General features: G+C 46.1%; 8 non-coding genes across 8 annotated transcripts; all 8 read left to right on the top strand.

Annotated features, from left to right (window-relative positions):
• Positions 1–1,636: 1,636 nt before the first annotated feature.
• On the top strand, positions 1,637–1,827 carry LOC130299538 (U2 spliceosomal RNA). Its single transcript, XR_008850648.1, has one exon. It is a non-coding gene; the product is annotated as a U2 spliceosomal RNA (small nuclear RNA).
• A 2,095-nt stretch (positions 1,828–3,922) lies between these two features.
• LOC130299537 (U2 spliceosomal RNA) lies at positions 3,923–4,113 on the top strand. Its single transcript, XR_008850647.1, has one exon. It is a non-coding gene; the product is annotated as a U2 spliceosomal RNA (small nuclear RNA).
• A 2,096-nt stretch (positions 4,114–6,209) lies between these two features.
• Positions 6,210–6,400, top strand: LOC130299536 (U2 spliceosomal RNA). Its single transcript, XR_008850646.1, has one exon. It is a non-coding gene; the product is annotated as a U2 spliceosomal RNA (small nuclear RNA).
• A 2,097-nt stretch (positions 6,401–8,497) lies between these two features.
• LOC130299535 (U2 spliceosomal RNA) lies at positions 8,498–8,688 on the top strand. Its single transcript, XR_008850645.1, has one exon. It is a non-coding gene; the product is annotated as a U2 spliceosomal RNA (small nuclear RNA).
• A 2,083-nt stretch (positions 8,689–10,771) lies between these two features.
• On the top strand, positions 10,772–10,962 carry LOC130299534 (U2 spliceosomal RNA). The gene has a single exon (XR_008850644.1). It is a non-coding gene; the product is annotated as a U2 spliceosomal RNA (small nuclear RNA).
• A 2,078-nt stretch (positions 10,963–13,040) lies between these two features.
• LOC130299533 (U2 spliceosomal RNA) lies at positions 13,041–13,231 on the top strand. Its single transcript, XR_008850643.1, has one exon. It is a non-coding gene; the product is annotated as a U2 spliceosomal RNA (small nuclear RNA).
• A 2,091-nt stretch (positions 13,232–15,322) lies between these two features.
• On the top strand, positions 15,323–15,513 carry LOC130299532 (U2 spliceosomal RNA). The gene has a single exon (XR_008850642.1). It is a non-coding gene; the product is annotated as a U2 spliceosomal RNA (small nuclear RNA).
• A 2,078-nt stretch (positions 15,514–17,591) lies between these two features.
• Positions 17,592–17,782, top strand: LOC130299530 (U2 spliceosomal RNA). Its single transcript, XR_008850640.1, has one exon. It is a non-coding gene; the product is annotated as a U2 spliceosomal RNA (small nuclear RNA).
• The last annotated feature ends 883 nt before the right edge of the window (positions 17,783–18,665 follow it).

The following is an 18,665-nucleotide window of genomic DNA, read 5'->3' as shown; positions in this document are numbered from 1 at the left end:
ATGGGGGGGGGGGGGGGGGTCTCCTGGCTGTTCACACAGGTGTGTCATTGCTGTACATTGACCATGCATTGCTTCTGTGGTATTGCAAAGGCAAAGACAAATGCTTCCAGCCATCCATTGCACTAATGGATTGGTCATCAGCTGGCTGTCTATGTCCCGCATCAATATAGACCAAAGTACAGAGGGTTAGGCTATGCTATTGTGCACCTACCTGATGCATCAGAAGGTGCGAGGCCCTTGCTAAATTCTGTGCACAGACTTTGAGATCTATACTTTAGACTGTATCTAAACCTGCTCCAACATGGACTGACATTCTGGCCTACTTTCAGCCGATGCGACTTGTCTGTCGCTGAACAGTCGCTTTTTATGTATTCAGCACCTATGTATAATGTTGTAAAAATGCTCTAGAAGCTAAAGTCGCAGAAATGTCACACATATTTGGCCTGCAACTTTCTGTGCGACAAATTCAGACAGGAAAAATCAGTATAAATCCTTAGAAAATTATCCCCCAGTGTCTCCATCTGCTGGCGGTATTGAATAAGCATTGCTGCACTGATGGGGTATGCATTAGACGGAAAAAAAGAAGAAAAAGAAGAATAATACGCCCAGAAAAGAGGCGAAAAGGAGAAAAACGTAAAAAAACGTGAAAAAAAAGTAAGAGGAAGAGAAGGGAAAAAAAGGTGGAAATGGGTTTAAAAGTGATTTCGGCGGAGAATATATATATATATATATATATATATATATATATATATATATATATATACGCGCACACACACACATATATATAAACGTATTCTCCGTTGAGATATTGCAGCCGCTGCTGTGTCCAGGCCCAGGAGCCTTAGCACTGTGCTGTGATGTCACTCAATACCACTGACATCACTAGGTGTAAACAACATCTCTCCTTTGCTGTGTATGTGACTATGGAGCTGTTTGGTGATGTCGTCTATTATGGCCTTCATAGAAGCAACAGGAGATTGTTGCATCCATCTAGAACCCTCAGAACTACAGTGCTATGATGTCACTCACTTCCACAGGCCTTGCAGAGTGTAAACAACAACAACCCAGCTTTGTTGTGTATGTAACCATAGGGATTTGTGATGTCACCTAGAACCTTCACAGCAGCGACAGCTTTATGAGGAGCATCAGCACTGCTCTGCCTGAGCAGAACCATCACCGCCATAGGTTGTCAAATAACCCGGATTTAACCCACACAGGTAAGTCCAATGGGGTGCAGGCATGTCCTCTATGCTTACAGCTTCCCGTGGGTGTTGGTTTGATACCGTTTGGGGACAGCCAAGGAGGCATCTGCAGGCAACAAAGGTAGGTGTGTGCTTGTGTGTGTGTTTCCTATGCAGATCCTAAGCCCAGTGTCACATGCAAGTAGGAGGAGTAAGAAGGGTTCCTGGCAAATCCGGGTTATGGATTGCATTTAAAAAGGCCCCGTGGGAGTGCAATGGGCCCCTGTCTTGCTGCTTAGCAATAATGGTATGGGTTTAGGTTCTGCTGTGTGTACTGGTGGTTGACTGCCCCCCAGCCCAGAGTGTGCATGGAAAATTGTCTGGCAGCCTCCCTGACAGCAAGCAGTGATAGTGCCCATGAAGGGCACCTTGTTGGGCCCGCCCCTTTCACGGTTATCGCTTCTCGGCCTTTTGGCTAAGATCAAGTGTAGTATCTGTTCTTATCAGTTTAATATCTGATACGTCCCCTATCTGGGGACCATATATTAAATGGATTTTTGAGAACGGGGGCCGATTTCGAAGCTTGCTTCCGTCGCCCTATGCATTGACCCGATATGGCAGTATCTTCGGGTACAGTGCACCACCCCCTTACAGGGTTAAAAAGAAAGATTCCTACTTTCATTGCTACCTGCTTGCTGGCTAGCCAGCTAGCCAGCCCTGTGGGCCTTGCTGCTGCTGCAGCCAAAAAACAAAAGGTGGTGCTGCTGCTGCTTCTGCTGCTTCTGCTTCTGCTTGTGTCTGGCCGCTGTTGGAGCGTCCAGGCACAGGACTTCTGCTGCTGCTGACTAAATGGCCTCCTTAATTGGATCATTTGAGTAGCCAGCACACCTGTGCAGGTAGGGCATGACATGATAGGCAGCTGCCTTGATAGCGGGTGGGTGCTGAATGTTCCTAATTGACAAAATAAGATTAATGCTTATGAAGAAATATAAAATCTCATCCCTTCCCCAATATCGCGCCACACCCCTACCCCTTAATTCCCTGGTTGAACTTGATGGACATATGTCTTTTTTCGACCGTACTAACTATGTAACTATGTAACATAACATGGGGGGGGGGGGGGGGTCTCCTGGCTGTTCACACAGATGTGTCATTGCTGTACATTGACCATGCATTGCTTCTGTGGTATTGCAAAGGCAAAGACAAATGCTTCCAGCCATCCATTGCACTAATGGATTGGTCATCAGCTGGCTGTCTATGTCCCGCATCAATATAGACCAAAGTACAGAGGGTTAGGCTATGCTATTGTGCACCTACCTGATGCATCAGAAGGTGCGAGGCCCTTGCTGAAAATTCTGTGCACAGACTTTGAGATCTATACTTTAGACTGTATCTAAACCTGCTCCAACATGGACTGACATTCTGGCCTACTTTCAGCCGATGCGACTTGTCTGTCGCTGAACAGTCGCTTTTTATGTATTCAGCACCTATGTATAATGTTGTAAAAATGCTCTAGAAGCTAAAGTCGCAGAAATGTCACACATATTTGGCCTGCAACTTTCTGTGCGACAAATTCAGACAGGAAAAATCAGTATAAATCCTTAGAAAATTATCCCCCAGTGTCTCCATCTGCTGGCGGTATTGAATAAGCATTGCTGCACTGATGGGGTATGCATTAGACGAAAAAAAAGAAGAAAAAGAAGAATAATACGCCCAGAAAAGAGGCAAAAAGGAGAAAAACGTAAAAAAACGTGAAAAAAAAGTAAGAGGAAGAGAAGGGAAAAAAAGGTGGAAATGGGTTTAAAAGTGATTTCGGCGGAGAAATATATATATATATATATATATATATATATATATATATATATATATGCGCACACACACACATAGATATAAACGTATTCTCCGTTGAGATATTGCAGCCGCTGCTGTGTCCAGGCCCAGGAGCCTTAGCACTGTGCTGTGATGTCACTCAATACCACTGACATCACTAGGTGTAAACAACATCTCTCCTTTGCTGTGTATGTGACTATGGAGCTGTTTGGTGATGTCGTCTATTACGGCCTTCATAGAAGCAACAGGAGATTGTTGCATCCATCTTGAACCCTCAGAACTACAGTGCTATGATGTCACTCACTTCCACAGGCCTTGCAGAGTGTAAACAACAACAACCCAGCTTTGTTGTGTATGTAACCATAGGGATTTGTGATGTCACCTAGAACCTTCACAGCAGCGACAGCTTTATGAGGAGCATCAGCACTGCTCTGCCTGAGCAGAACCATCACCGCCATAGGTTGTCAAATAACCCGGATTTAACCCACACAGGTAAGTCCAATGGGGTGCAGGCATGTCCTCTATGCTTACAGCTTCCCGTGGGTGTTGGTTTGATACCGTTTGGGGACAGCCAAGGAGGCATCTGCAGGCAACAAAGGTAGGTGTGTGCTTGTGTGTGTGTTTCCTATGCAGATCCTAAGCCCAGTGTCACATGCAAGTAGGAGGAGTAAGAAGGGTTCCTGGCAAATCCGGGTTATGGATTGCATTTAAAAAGGCCCCGTGGGAGTGCAATGGGCCCCTGTCTTGCTGCTTAGCAATAATGGTATGGGTTTAGGTTCTGCTGTGTGTACTGGTGGTTGACTGCCCCCCAGCCCAGAGTGTGCATGGAAAATTGTCTGGCAGCCTCCCTGACAGCAAGCAGTGATAGTGCCCATGAAGGGGACCTTGTTGGGCCCGCCCCTTTCACGGTTATCGCTTCTCGGCCTTTTGGCTAAGATCAAGTGTAGTATCTGTTCTTATCAGTTTAATATCTGATACGTCCCCTATCTGGGGACCATATATTAAATGGATTTTTGAGAACGGGGGCCGATTTCGAAGCTTGCTTCCGTCGCCCTATGCATTGACCCGATATGGCAGTATCTTCGGGTACAGTGCACCACCCCCTTACAGGGTTAAAAAGAAAGATTCCTACTTTCATTGCTACCTGCTTGCTGGCTAGCCAGCTAGCCAGCCCTGTGGGCCTTGCTGCTGCTGCAGCCAAAAAACAAAAGGTGGTGCTGCTGCTGCTTCTGCTGCTTCTGCTTCTGCTTGTGTCTGGCCCCTGTTGGAGCGTCCAGGCACAGGACTTCTGCTGCTGCTGACTAAATGGCCTCCTTAATTGGATCATTTGAGTAGCCAGCACACCTGTGCAGGTAGGGCATGACATGATAGGCAGCTGCCTTGATAGCGGGTGGGTGCTGAATGTTCCTAATTGACAAAATAAGATTAATGCTTATGAAGAAATATAAAATCTCATCCCTTCCCCAATATCGCGCCACACCCCTACCCCTTAATTCCCTGGTTGAACTTGATGGACATATGTCTTTTTTCGACCGTACTAACTGTGTAACTATGTAACATAACATGGGGGGGGGGGGGTCTCCTGGCTGTTCACACAGGTGTGTCATTGCTGTACATTGACCATGCATTGCTTCTGTGGTATTGCAAAGGCAAAGACAAATGCTTCCAGCCATCCATTGCACTAATGGATTGGTCATCAGCTGGCTGTCTATGTCCCGCATCAATATAGACCAAAGTACAGAGGGTTAGGCTATGCTATTGTGCACCTACCTGATGCATCAGAAGGTGCGAGGCCCTTGCTAAATTCTGTGCACAGACTTTGAGATCTATGCTTTAGACTGTATCTAAACCTGCTCCAACATGGACTGACATTCTGGCCTACTTTCAGCCGATGCAACTTGTCTGTCGCTGAACAGTCGCTTTTTATGTATTCAGCACCTATGTATAATGTTGTAAAAATGCTCTAGAAGCTAAAGTCGCAGAAATGTCACACATATTTGGCCTGCAACTTTCTGTGCGACAAATTCAGACAGGAAAAATCAGTATAAATCCTTAGAAAATTATCCCCCAGTGTCTCCATCTGCTGGCGGTATTGAATAAGCATTGCTGCACTGATGGGGTATGCATTAGACGAAAAAAAAGAAGAAAAAGAAGAATAATACGCCCAGAAAAGAGGCGAAAAGGAGAAAAACGTAAAAAAACGTGAAAAAAAAGTAAGAGGAAGAGAAGGGAAAAAAAGGTGGAAATGGGTTTAAAAGTGATTTCGGCGGAGAAATATATATATATATATATATATATATATATATATATATATATATATATATATGCGCACACACACACATAGATATAAACGTATTCTCCGTTGAGATATTGCAGCCGCTGCTGTGTCCAGGCCCAGGAGCCTTAGCACTGTGCTGTGATGTCACTCAATACCACTGACATCACTAGGTGTAAACAACATCTCTCCTTTGCTGTGTATGTGACTATGGAGCTGTTTGGTGATGTCGTCTATTACGGCCTTCATAGAAGCAACAGGAGATTGTTGCATCCATCTTGAACCCTCAGAACTACAGTGCTATGATGTCACTCACTTCCACAGGCCTTGCAGAGTGTAAACAACAACAACCCAGCTTTGTTGTGTATGTAACCATAGGGATTTGTGATGTCACCTAGAACCTTCACAGCAGCGACAGCTTTATGAGGAGCATCAGCACTGCTCTGCCTGAGCAGAACCATCACCGCCATAGGTTGTCAAATAACCCGGATTTAACCCACACAGGTAAGTCCAATGGGGTGCAGGCATGTCCTCTATGCTTACAGCTTCCCGTGGGTGTTGGTTTGATACCGTTTGGGGACAGCCAAGGAGGCATCTGCAGGCAACAAAGGTAGGTGTGTGCTTGTGTGTGTGTTTCCTATGCAGATCCTAAGCCCAGTGTCACATGCAAGTAGGAGGAGTAAGAAGGGTTCCTGGCAAATCCGGGTTATGGATTGCATTTAAAAAGGCCCCGTGGGAGTGCAATGGGCCCCTGTCTTGCTGCTTAGCAATAATGGTATGGGTTTAGGTTCTGCTGTGTGTACTGGTGGTTGACTGCCCCCCAGCCCAGAGTGTGCATGGAAAATTGTCTGGCAGCCTCCCTGACAGCAAGCAGTGATAGTGCCCATGAAGGGGACCTTGTTGGGCCCGCCCCTTTCACGGTTATCGCTTCTCGGCCTTTTGGCTAAGATCAAGTGTAGTATCTGTTCTTATCAGTTTAATATCTGATACGTCCCCTATCTGGGGACCATATATTAAATGGATTTTTGAGAACGGGGGCCGATTTCGAAGCTTGCTTCCGTCGCCCTATGCATTGACCCGATATGGCAGTATCTTCGGGTACAGTGCACCACCCCCTTACAGGGTTAAAAAGAAAGATTCCTACTTTCATTGCTACCTGCTTGCTGGCTAGCCAGCTAGCCAGCCCTGTGGGCCTTGCTGCTGCTGCAGCCAAAAAACAAAAGGTGGTGCTGCTGCTGCTTCTGCTGCTTCTACTTCTGCTTGTGTCTGGCCCCTGTTGGAGCGTCCAGGCACAGGACTTCTGCTGCTGCTGACTAAATGGCCTCCTTAATTGGATCATTTGAGTAGCCAGCACACCTGTGCAGGTAGGGCATGACATGATAGGCAGCTGCCTTGATAGCGGGTGGGTGCTGAATGTTCCTAATTGACAAAATAAGATTAATGCTTATGAAGAAATATAAAATCTCATCCCTTCCCCAATATCGCGCCACACCCCTACCCCTTAATTCCCTGGTTGAACTTGATGGACATATGTCTTTTTTCGACCGTACTAACTATGTAACTATGTAACATAACATGGGGGGGGGGGGGGGGGGTGTCTCCTGGCTGTTCACACAGGTGTGTCATTGCTGTACATTGACCATGCATTGCTTCTGTGGTATTGCAAAGGCAAAGACAAATGCTTCCAGCCATCCATTGCACTAATGGATTGGTCATCAGCTGGCTGTCTATGTCCCGCATCAATATAGACCAAAGTACAGAGGGTTAGGCTATGCTATTGTGCACCTACCTGATGCATCAGAAGGTGCGAGGCCCTTGCTAAATTCTGTGCACAGACTTTGAGATCTATGCTTTAGACTGTATCTAAACCTGCTCCAACATGGACTGACATTCTGGCCTACTTTCAGCCGATGCGACTTGTCTGTCGCTGAACAGTCGCTTTTTATGTATTCAGCACCTATGTATAATGTTGTAAAAATGCTCTAGAAGCTAAAGTCGCAGAAATGTCACACATATTTGGCCTGCAACTTTCTGTGCGACAAATTCAGACAGGAAAAATCAGTATAAATCCTTAGAAAATTATCCCCCAGTGTCTCCATCTGCTGGCGGTATTGAATAAGCATTGCTGCACTGATGGGGTATGCATTAGACGAAAAAAAAGAAGAAAAAGAAGAATAATACGCCCAGAAAAGAGGCGAAAAGGAGAAAAACGTAAAAAAACGTGAAAAAAAAGTAAGAGGAAGAGAAGGGAAAAAAAGGTGGAAATGGGTTTAAAAGTGATTTCGGCGGAGAAATATATATATATATATATATATATATATATATATATATATATATATGCGCACACACACACATAGATATAAACGTATTCTCCGTTGAGATATTGCAGCCGCTGCTGTGTCCAGGCCCAGGAGCCTTAGCACTGTGCTGTGATGTCACTCAATACCACTGACATCACTAGGTGTAAACAACATCTCTCCTTTGCTGTGTATGTGACTATGGAGCTGTTTGGTGATGTCGTCTATTACGGCCTTCATAGAAGCAACAGGAGATTGTTGCATCCATCTTGAACCCTCAGAACTACAGTGCTATGATGTCACTCACTTCCACAGGCCTTGCAGAGTGTAAACAACAACAACCCAGCTTTGTTGTGTATGTAACCATAGGGATTTGTGATGTCACCTAGAACCTTCACAGCAGCGACAGCTTTATGAGGAGCATCAGCACTGCTCTGCCTGAGCAGAACCATCACCGCCATAGGTTGTCAAATAACCCGGATTTAACCCACACAGGTAAGTCCAATGGGGTGCAGGCATGTCCTCTATGCTTACAGCTTCCCGTGGGTGTTGGTTTGATACCGTTTGGGGACAGCCAAGGAGGCATCTGCAGGCAACAAAGGTAGGTGTGTGCTTGTGTGTGTGTTTCCTATGCAGATCCTAAGCCCAGTGTCACATGCAAGTAGGAGGAGTAAGAAGGGTTCCTGGCAAATCCGGGTTATGGATTGCATTTAAAAAGGCCCCGTGGGAGTGCAATGGGCCCCTGTCTTGCTGCTTAGCAATAATGGTATGGGTTTAGGTTCTGCTGTGTGTACTGGTGGTTGACTGCCCCCCAGCCCAGAGTGTGCATGGAAAATTGTCTGGCAGCCTCCCTGACAGCAAGCAGTGATAGTGCCCATGAAGGGGACCTTGTTGGGCCCGCCCCTTTCACGGTTATCGCTTCTCGGCCTTTTGGCTAAGATCAAGTGTAGTATCTGTTCTTATCAGTTTAATATCTGATACGTCCCCTATCTGGGGACCATATATTAAATGGATTTTTGAGAACGGGGGCCGATTTCGAAGCTTGCTTCCGTCGCCCTATGCATTGACCCGATATGGCAGTATCTTCGGGTACAGTGCACCACCCCCTTACAGGGTTAAAAAGAAAGATTCCTACTTTCATTGCTACCTGCTTGCTGGCTAGCCAGCTAGCCAGCCCTGTGGGCCTTGCTGCTGCTGCAGCCAAAAAACAAAAGGTGGTGCTGCTGCTGCTTCTGCTGCTTCTGCTTGTGTCTGGCCCCTGTTGGAGCGTCCAGGCACAGGACTTCTGCTGCTGCTGACTAAATGGCCTCCTTAATTGGATCATTTGAGTAGCCAGCACACCTGTGCAGGTAGGGCATGACATGATAGGCAGCTGCCTTGATAGCGGGTGGGTGCTGAATGTTCCTAATTGACAAAATAAGATTAATGCTTATGAAGAAATATAAAATCTCATCCCTTCCCCAATATCGCGCCACACCCCTACCCCTTAATTCCCTGGTTGAACTTGATGGACATATGTCTTTTTTCGACCGTACTAACTATGTAACTATGTAACATAACATGGGGGGGGGGGGGGTCTCCTGGCTGTTCACACAGGTGTGTCATTGCTGTACATTGACCATGCATTGCTTCTGTGGTATTGCAAAGGCAAAGACAAATGCTTCCAGCCATCCATTGCACTAATGGATTGGTCATCAGCTGGCTGTCTATGTCCCGCATCAATATAGACCAAAGTACAGAGGGTTAGGCTATGCTATTGTGCACCTACCTGATGCATCAGAAGGTGCGAGGCCCTTGCTAAATTCTGTGCACAGACTTTGAGATCTATGCTTTAGACTGTATCTAAACCTGCTCCAACATGGACTGACATTCTGGCCTACTTTCAGCCGATGCGACTTGTCTGTCGCTGAACAGTCGCTTTTTATGTATTCAGCACCTATGTATAATGTTGTAAAAATGCTCTAGAAGCTAAAGTCGCAGAAATGTCACACATATTTGGCCTGCAACTTTCTGTGCGACAAATTCAGACAGGAAAAATCAGTATAAATCCTTAGAAAATTATCCCCCAGTGTCTCCATCTGCTGGCGGTATTGAATAAGCATTGCTGCACTGATGGGGTATGCATTAGACGAAAAAAAAGAAGAAAAAGAAGAATAATACGCCCAGAAAAGAGGCGAAAAGGAGAAAAACGTAAAAAAACGTGAAAAAAAAGTAAGAGGAAGAGAAGGGAAAAAAAGGTGGAAATGGGTTTAAAAGTGATTTCGGCGGAGAAATATATATATATATATATATATATATATATATATATATATATATGCGCACACACACACATAGATATAAACGTATTCTCCGTTGAGATATTGCAGCCGCTGCTGTGTCCAGGCCCAGGAGCCTTAGCACTGTGCTGTGATGTCACTCAATACCACTGACATCACTAGGTGTAAACAACATCTCTCCTTTGCTGTGTATGTGACTATGGAGCTGTTTGGTGATGTCGTCTATTACGGCCTTCATAGAAGCAACAGGAGATTGTTGCATCCATCTTGAACCCTCAGAACTACAGTGCTATGATGTCACTCACTTCCACAGGCCTTGCAGAGTGTAAACAACAACAACCCAGCTTTGTTGTGTATGTAACCATAGGGATTTGTGATGTCACCTAGAACCTTCACAGCAGCGACAGCTTTATGAGGAGCATCAGCACTGCTCTGCCTGAGCAGAACCATCACCGCCATAGGTTGTCAAATAACCCGGATTTAACCCACACAGGTAAGTCCAATGGGGTGCAGGCATGTCCTCTATGCTTACAGCTTCCCGTGGGTGTTGGTTTGATACCGTTTGGGGACAGCCAAGGAGGCATCTGCAGGCAACAAAGGTAGGTGTGTGCTTGTGTGTGTGTTTCCTATGCAGATCCTAAGCCCAGTGTCACATGCAAGTAGGAGGAGTAAGAAGGGTTCCTGGCAAATCCGGGTTATGGATTGCATTTAAAAAGGCCCCGTGGGAGTGCAATGGGCCCCTGTCTTGCTGCTTAGCAATAATGGTATGGGTTTAGGTTCTGCTGTGTGTACTGGTGGTTGACTGCCCCCCAGCCCAGAGTGTGCATGGAAAATTGTCTGGCAGCCTCCCTGACAGCAAGCAGTGATAGTGCCCATGAAGGGGACCTTGTTGGGCCCGCCCCTTTCACGGTTATCGCTTCTCGGCCTTTTGGCTAAGATCAAGTGTAGTATCTGTTCTTATCAGTTTAATATCTGATACGTCCCCTATCTGGGGACCATATATTAAATGGATTTTTGAGAACGGGGGCCGATTTCGAAGCTTGCTTCCGTCGCCCTATGCATTGACCCGATATGGCAGTATCTTCGGGTACAGTGCACCACCCCCTTACAGGGTTAAAAAGAAAGATTCCTACTTTCATTGCTACCTGCTTGCTGGCTAGCCAGCTAGCCAGCCCTGTGGGCCTTGCTGCTGCTGCAGCCAAAAAACAAAAGGTGGTGCTGCTGCTGCTTCTGCTGCTTCTGCTTCTGCTTGTGTCTGGCCCCTGTTGGAGCGTCCAGGCACAGGACTTCTGCTGCTGCTGACTAAATGGCCTCCTTAATTGGATCATTTGAGTAGCCAGCACACCTGTGCAGGTAGGGCATGACATGATAGGCAGCTGCCTTGATAGCGGGTGGGTGCTGAATGTTCCTAATTGACAAAATAAGATTAATGCTTATGAAGAAATATAAAATCTCATCCCTTCCCCAATATCGCGCCACACCCCTACCCCTTAATTCCCTGGTTGAACTTGATGGACATATGTCTTTTTTCGACCGTACTAACTATGTAACTATGTAACATAACATGGGGGGGGGGGGGTCTCCTGGCTGTTCACACAGGTGTGTCATTGCTGTACATTGACCATGCATTGCTTCTGTGGTATTGCAAAGGCAAAGACAAATGCTTCCAGCCATCCATTGCACTAATGGATTGGTCATCAGCTGGCTGTCTATGTCCCGCATCAATATAGACCAAAGTACAGAGGGTTAGGCTATGCTATTGTGCACCTACCTGATGCATCAGAAGGTGCGAGGCCCTTGCTAAATTCTGTGCACAGACTTTGAGATCTATGCTTTAGACTGTATCTAAACCTGCTCCAACATGGACTGACATTCTGGCCTACTTTCAGCCGATGCAACTTGTCTGTCGCTGAACAGTCGCTTTTTATGTATTCAGCACCTATGTATAATGTTGTAAAAATGCTCTAGAAGCTAAAGTCGCAGAAATGTCACACATATTTGGCCTGCAACTTTCTGTGCGACAAATTCAGACAGGAAAAATCAGTATAAATCCTTAGAAAATTATCCCCCAGTGTCTCCATCTGCTGGCGGTATTGAATAAGCATTGCTGCACTGATGGGGTATGCATTAGACGAAAAAAAAGAAGAAAAAGAAGAATAATACGCCCAGAAAAGAGGCGAAAAGGAGAAAAACGTAAAAAAACGTGAAAAAAAAGTAAGAGGAAGAGAAGGGAAAAAAAGGTGGAAATGGGTTTAAAAGTGATTTCGGCGGAGAAATATATATATATATATATATATATATATATATATGCGCACACACACACATAGATATAAACGTATTCTCCGTTGAGATATTGCAGCCGCTGCTGTGTCCAGGCCCAGGAGCCTTAGCACTGTGCTGTGATGTCACTCAATACCACTGACATCACTAGGTGTAAACAACATCTCTCCTTTGCTGTGTATGTGACTATGGAGCTGTTTGGTGATGTCGTCTATTACGGCCTTCATAGAAGCAACAGGAGATTGTTGCATCCATCTTGAACCCTCAGAACTACAGTGCTATGATGTCACTCACTTCCACAGGCCTTGCAGAGTGTAAACAACAACAACCCAGCTTTGTTGTGTATGTAACCATAGGGATTTGTGATGTCACCTAGAACCTTCACAGCAGCGACAGCTTTATGAGGAGCATCAGCACTGCTCTGCCTGAGCAGAACCATCACCGCCATAGGTTGTCAAATAACCCGGATTTAACCCACACAGGTAAGTCCAATGGGGTGCAGGCATGTCCTCTATGCTTACAGCTTCCCGTGGGTGTTGGTTTGATACCGTTTGGGGACAGCCAAGGAGGCATCTGCAGGCAACAAAGGTAGGTGTGTGCTTGTGTGTGTGTTTCCTATGCAGATCCTAAGCCCAGTGTCACATGCAAGTAGGAGGAGTAAGAAGGGTTCCTGGCAAATCCGGGTTATGGATTGCATTTAAAAAGGCCCCGTGGGAGTGCAATGGGCCCCTGTCTTGCTGCTTAGCAATAATGGTATGGGTTTAGGTTCTGCTGTGTGTACTGGTGGTTGACTGCCCCCCAGCCCAGAGTGTGCATGGAAAATTGTCTGGCAGCCTCCCTGACAGCAAGCAGTGATAGTGCCCATGAAGGGGACCTTGTTGGGCCCGCCCCTTTCACGGTTATCGCTTCTCGGCCTTTTGGCTAAGATCAAGTGTAGTATCTGTTCTTATCAGTTTAATATCTGATACGTCCCCTATCTGGGGACCATATATTAAATGGATTTTTGAGAACGGGGGCCGATTTCGAAGCTTGCTTCCGTCGCCCTATGCATTGACCCGATATGGCAGTATCTTCGGGTACAGTGCACCACCCCCTTACAGGGTTAAAAAGAAAGATTCCTACTTTCATTGCTACCTGCTTGCTGGCTAGCCAGCTAGCCAGCCCTGTGGGCCTTGCTGCTGCTGCAGCCAAAAAACAAAAGGTGGTGCTGCTGCTGCTTCTGCTGCTTCTGCTTGTGTCTGGCCCCTGTTGGAGCGTCCAGGCACAGGACTTCTGCTGCTGCTGACTAAATGGCCTCCTTAATTGGATCATTTGAGTAGCCAGCACACCTGTGCAGGTAGGGCATGACATGATAGGCAGCTGCCTTGATAGCGGGTGGGTGCTGAATGTTCCTAATTGACAAAATAAGATTAATGCTTATGAAGAAATATAAAATCTCATCCCTTCCCCAATATCGCGCCACACCCCTACCCCTTAATTCCCTGGTTGAACTTGATGGACATATGTCTTTTTTCGACCGTACTAACTATGTAACTATGTAACATAACATGGGGGGGGGGGGGGTCTCCTGGCTGTTCACACAGGTGTGTCATTGCTGTACATTGACCATGCATTGCTTCTGTGGTATTGCAAAGGCAAAGACAAATGCTTCCAGCCATCCATTGCACTAATGGATTGGTCATCAGCTGGCTGTCTATGTCCCGCATCAATATAGACCAAAGTACAGAGGGTTAGGCTATGCTATTGTGCACCTACCTGATGCATCAGAAGGTGCGAGGCCCTTGCTAAATTCTGTGCACAGACTTTGAGATCTATGCTTTAGACTGTATCTAAACCTGCTCCAACATGGACTGACATTCTGGCCTACTTTCAGCCGATGCGACTTGTCTGTCGCTGAACAGTCGCTTTTTATGTATTCAGCACCTATGTATAATGTTGTAAAAATGCTCTAGAAGCTAAAGTCGCAGAAATGTCACACATATTTGGCCTGCAACTTTCTGTGCGACAAATTCAGACAGGAAAAATCAGTATAAATCCTTAGAAAATTATCCCCCAGTGTCTCCATCTGCTGGCGGTATTGAATAAGCATTGCTGCACTGATGGGGTATGCATTAGACGAAAAAAAAGAAGAAAAAGAAGAATAATACGCCCAGAAAAGAGGCGAAAAGGAGAAAAACGTAAAAAAACGTGAAAAAAAAGTAAGAGGAAGAGAAGGGAAAAAAAGGTGGAAATGGGTTTAAAAGTGATTTCGGCGGAGAAATATATATATATATATATATATATATATATATATATATATATATATATATATGCGCACACACACACATAGATATAAACGTATTCTCCGTTGAGATATTGCAGCCGCTGCTGTGTCCAGGCCCAGGAGCCTTAGCACTGTGCTGTGATGTCACTCAATACCACTGACATCACTAGGTGTAAACAACATCTCTCCTTTGCTGTGTATGTGACTATGGAGCTGTTTGGTGATGTCGTCTATTACGGCCTTCATAGAAGCAACAGGAGATTGTTGCATCCATCTTGAACCCTCAGAACTACAGTGCTATGATGTCACTCACTTCCACAGGCCTTGCAGAGTGTAAACAACAACAACCCAGCTTTGTTGTGTATGTAACCATAGGGATTTGTGATGTCACCTAGAACCTTCACAGCAGCGACAGCTTTATGAGGAGCATCAGCACTGCTCTGCCTGAGCAGAACCATCACCGCCATAGGTTGTCAAATAACCCGGATTTAACCCACACAGGTAAGTCCAATGGGGTGCAGGCATGTCCTCTATGCTTACAGCTTCCCGTGGGTGTTGGTTTGATACCGTTTGGGGACAGCCAAGGAGGCATCTGCAGGCAACAAAGGTAGGTGTGTGCTTGTGTGTGTGTTTCCTATGCAGATCCTAAGCCCAGTGTCACATGCAAGTAGGAGGAGTAAGAAGGGTTCCTGGCAAATCCGGGTTATGGATTGCATTTAAAAAGGCCCCGTGGGAGTGCAATGGGCCCCTGTCTTGCTGCTTAGCAATAATGGTATGGGTTTAGGTTCTGCTGTGTGTACTGGTGGTTGACTGCCCCCCAGCCCAGAGTGTGCATGGAAAATTGTCTGGCAGCCTCCCTGACAGCAAGCAGTGATAGTGCCCATGAAGGGGACCTTGTTGGGCCCGCCCCTTTCACGGTTATCGCTTCTCGGCCTTTTGGCTAAGATCAAGTGTAGTATCTGTTCTTATCAGTTTAATATCTGATACGTCCCCTATCTGGGGACCATATATTAAATGGATTTTTGAGAACGGGGGCCGATTTCGAAGCTTGCTTCCGTCGCCCTATGCATTGACCCGATATGGCAGTATCTTCGGGTACAGTGCACCACCCCCTTACAGGGTTAAAAAGAAAGATTCCTACTTTCATTGCTACCTGCTTGCTGGCTAGCCAGCTAGCCAGCCCTGTGGGCCTTGCTGCTGCTGCAGCCAAAAAACAAAAGGTGGTGCTGCTGCTGCTTCTGCTGCTTCTGCTTCTGCTTGTGTCTGGCCCCTGTTGGAGCGTCCAGGCACAGGACTTCTGCTGCTGCTGACTAAATGGCCTCCTTAATTGGATCATTTGAGTAGCCAGCACACCTGTGCAGGTAGGGCATGACATGATAGGCAGCTGCCTTGATAGCGGGTGGGTGCTGAATGTTCCTAATTGACAAAATAAGATTAATGCTTATGAAGAAATATAAAATCTCATCCCTTCCCCAATATCGCGCCACACCCCTACCCCTTAATTCCCTGGTTGAACTTGATGGACATATGTCTTTTTTCGACCGTACTAACTATGTAACTATGTAACATAACATGGGGGGGGGGGGGTCTCCTGGCTGTTCACACAGGTGTGTCATTGCTGTACATTGACCATGCATTGCTTCTGTGGTATTGCAAAGGCAAAGACAAATGCTTCCAGCCATCCATTGCACTAATGGATTGGTCATCAGCTGGCTGTCTATGTCCCGCATCAATATAGACCAAAGTACAGAGGGTTAGGCTATGCTATTGTGCACCTACCTGATGCATCAGAAGGTGCGAGGCCCTTGCTAAATTCTGTGCACAGACTTTGAGATCTATGCTTTAGACTGTATCTAAACCTGCTCCAACATGGACTGACATTCTGGCCTACTTTCAGCCGATGCAACTTGTCTGTCGCTGAACAGTCGCTTTTTATGTATTCAGCACCTATGTATAATGTTGTAAAAATGCTCTAGAAGCTAAAGTCGCAGAAATGTCACACATATTTGGCCTGCAACTTTCTGTGCGACAAATTCAGACAGGAAAAATCAGTATAAATCCTTAGAAAATTATCCCCCAGTGTCTCCATCTGCTGGCGGTATTGAATAAGCATTGCTGCACTGATGGGGTATGCATTAGACGAAAAAAAAGAAGAAAAAGAAGAATAATACGCCCAGAAAAGAGGCGAAAAGGAGAAAAACGTAAAAAAACGTGAAAAAAAAGTAAGAGGAAGAGAAGGGAAAAAAAGGTGGAAATGGGTTTAAAAGTGATTTCGGCGGAGAAATATATATATATATATATATATATATATATATATGCGCACACACACACATAGATATAAACGTATTCTCCGTTGAGATATTGCAGCCGCTGCTGTGTCCAGGCCCAGGAGCCTTAGCACTGTGCTGTGATGTCACTCAATACCACTGACATCACTAGGTGTAAACAACATCTCTCCTTTGCTGTGTATGTGACTATGGAGCTGTTTGGTGATGTCGTCTATTACGGCCTTCATAGAAGCAACAGGAGATTGTTGCATCCATCTTGAACCCTCAGAACTACAGTGCTATGATGTCACTCACTTCCACAGGCCTTGCAGAGTGTAAACAACAACAACCCAGCTTTGTTGTGTATGTAACCATAGGGATTTGTGATGTCACCTAGAACCTTCACAGCAGCGACAGCTTTATGAGGAGCATCAGCACTGCTCTGCCTGAGCAGAACCATCACCGCCATAGGTTGTCAAATAACCCGGATTTAACCCACACAGGTAAGTCCAATGGGGTGCAGGCATGTCCTCTATGCTTACAGCTTCCCGTGGGTGTTGGTTTGATACCGTTTGGGGACAGCCAAGGAGGCATCTGCAGGCAACAAAGGTAGGTGTGTGCTTGTGTGTGTGTTTCCTATGCAGATCCTAAGCCCAGTGTCACATGCAAGTAGGAGGAGTAAGAAGGGTTCCTGGCAAATCCGGGTTATGGATTGCATTTAAAAAGGCCCCGTGGGAGTGCAATGGGCCCCTGTCTTGCTGCTTAGCAATAATGGTATGGGTTTAGGTTCTGCTGTGTGTACTGGTGGTTGACTGCCCCCCAGCCCAGAGTGTGCATGGAAAATTGTCTGGCAGCCTCCCTGACAGCAAGCAGTGATAGTGCCCATGAAGGGGACCTTGTTGGGCCCGCCCCTTTCACGGTTATCGCTTCTCGGCCTTTTGGCTAAGATCAAGTGTAGTATCTGTTCTTATCAGTTTAATATCTGATACGTCCCCTATCTGGGGACCATATATTAAATGGATTTTTGAGAACGGGGGCCGATTTCGAAGCTTGCTTCCGTCGCCCTATGCATTGACCCGATATGGCAGTATCTTCGGGTACAGTGCACCACCCCCTTACAGGGTTAAAAAGAAAGATTCCTACTTTCATTGCTACCTGCTTGCTGGCTAGCCAGCTAGCCAGCCCTGTGGGCCTTGCTGCTGCTGCAGCCAAAAAACAAAAGGTGGTGCTGCTGCTGCTTCTGCTGCTTCTGCTTCTGCTTGTGTCTGGCCCCTGTTGGAGCATCCAGGCACAGGACTTCTGCTGCTGCTGACTAAATGGCCTCCTTAATTGGATCATTTGAGTAGCCAGCACACCTGTGCAGGTAGGGCATGACATGATAGGCAGCTGCCTTGATAGCGGGTGGGTGCTGAATGTTCCTAATTGACAAAATAAGATTAATGCTTATGAAGAAATATAAAATCTCATCCCTTCCCCAATATCGCGCCACACCCCTACCCCTTAATTCCCTGGTTGAACTTGATGGACATATGTCTTTTTTCGACCGTACTAACTATGTAACTATGTAACATAACATGGGGGGGGGGGGGGGGGGGTCTCCTGGCTGTTCACACAGGTGTGTCATTGCTGTACATTGACCATGCATTGCTTCTGTGGTATTGCAAAGGCAAAGACAAATGCTTCCAGCCATCCATTGCACTAATGGATTGGTCATCAGCTGGCTGTCTATGTCCCGCATCAATATAGACCAAAGTACAGAGGGTTAGGCTATGCTATTGTGCACCTACCTGATGCATCAGAAGGTGCGAGGCCCTTGCTAAATTCTGTGCACAGACTTTGAGATCTATACTTTAGACTGTATCTAAACCTGCTCCAACATGGACTGACATTCTGGCCTACTTTCAGCCGATGCGACTTGTCTGTCGCTGAACAGTCGCTTTTTATGTATTCAGCACCTATGTATAATGTTGTAAAAATGCTCTAGAAGCTAAAGTCG

This window comes from Hyla sarda, unplaced genomic scaffold, assembly GCF_029499605.1.
Source record: "Hyla sarda isolate aHylSar1 unplaced genomic scaffold, aHylSar1.hap1 scaffold_1056, whole genome shotgun sequence".
NCBI classification, from domain to species: Eukaryota; Metazoa; Chordata; class Amphibia; order Anura; family Hylidae; genus Hyla; species Hyla sarda.
This window is presented reverse-complemented; position numbering and strand designations above follow the sequence as displayed.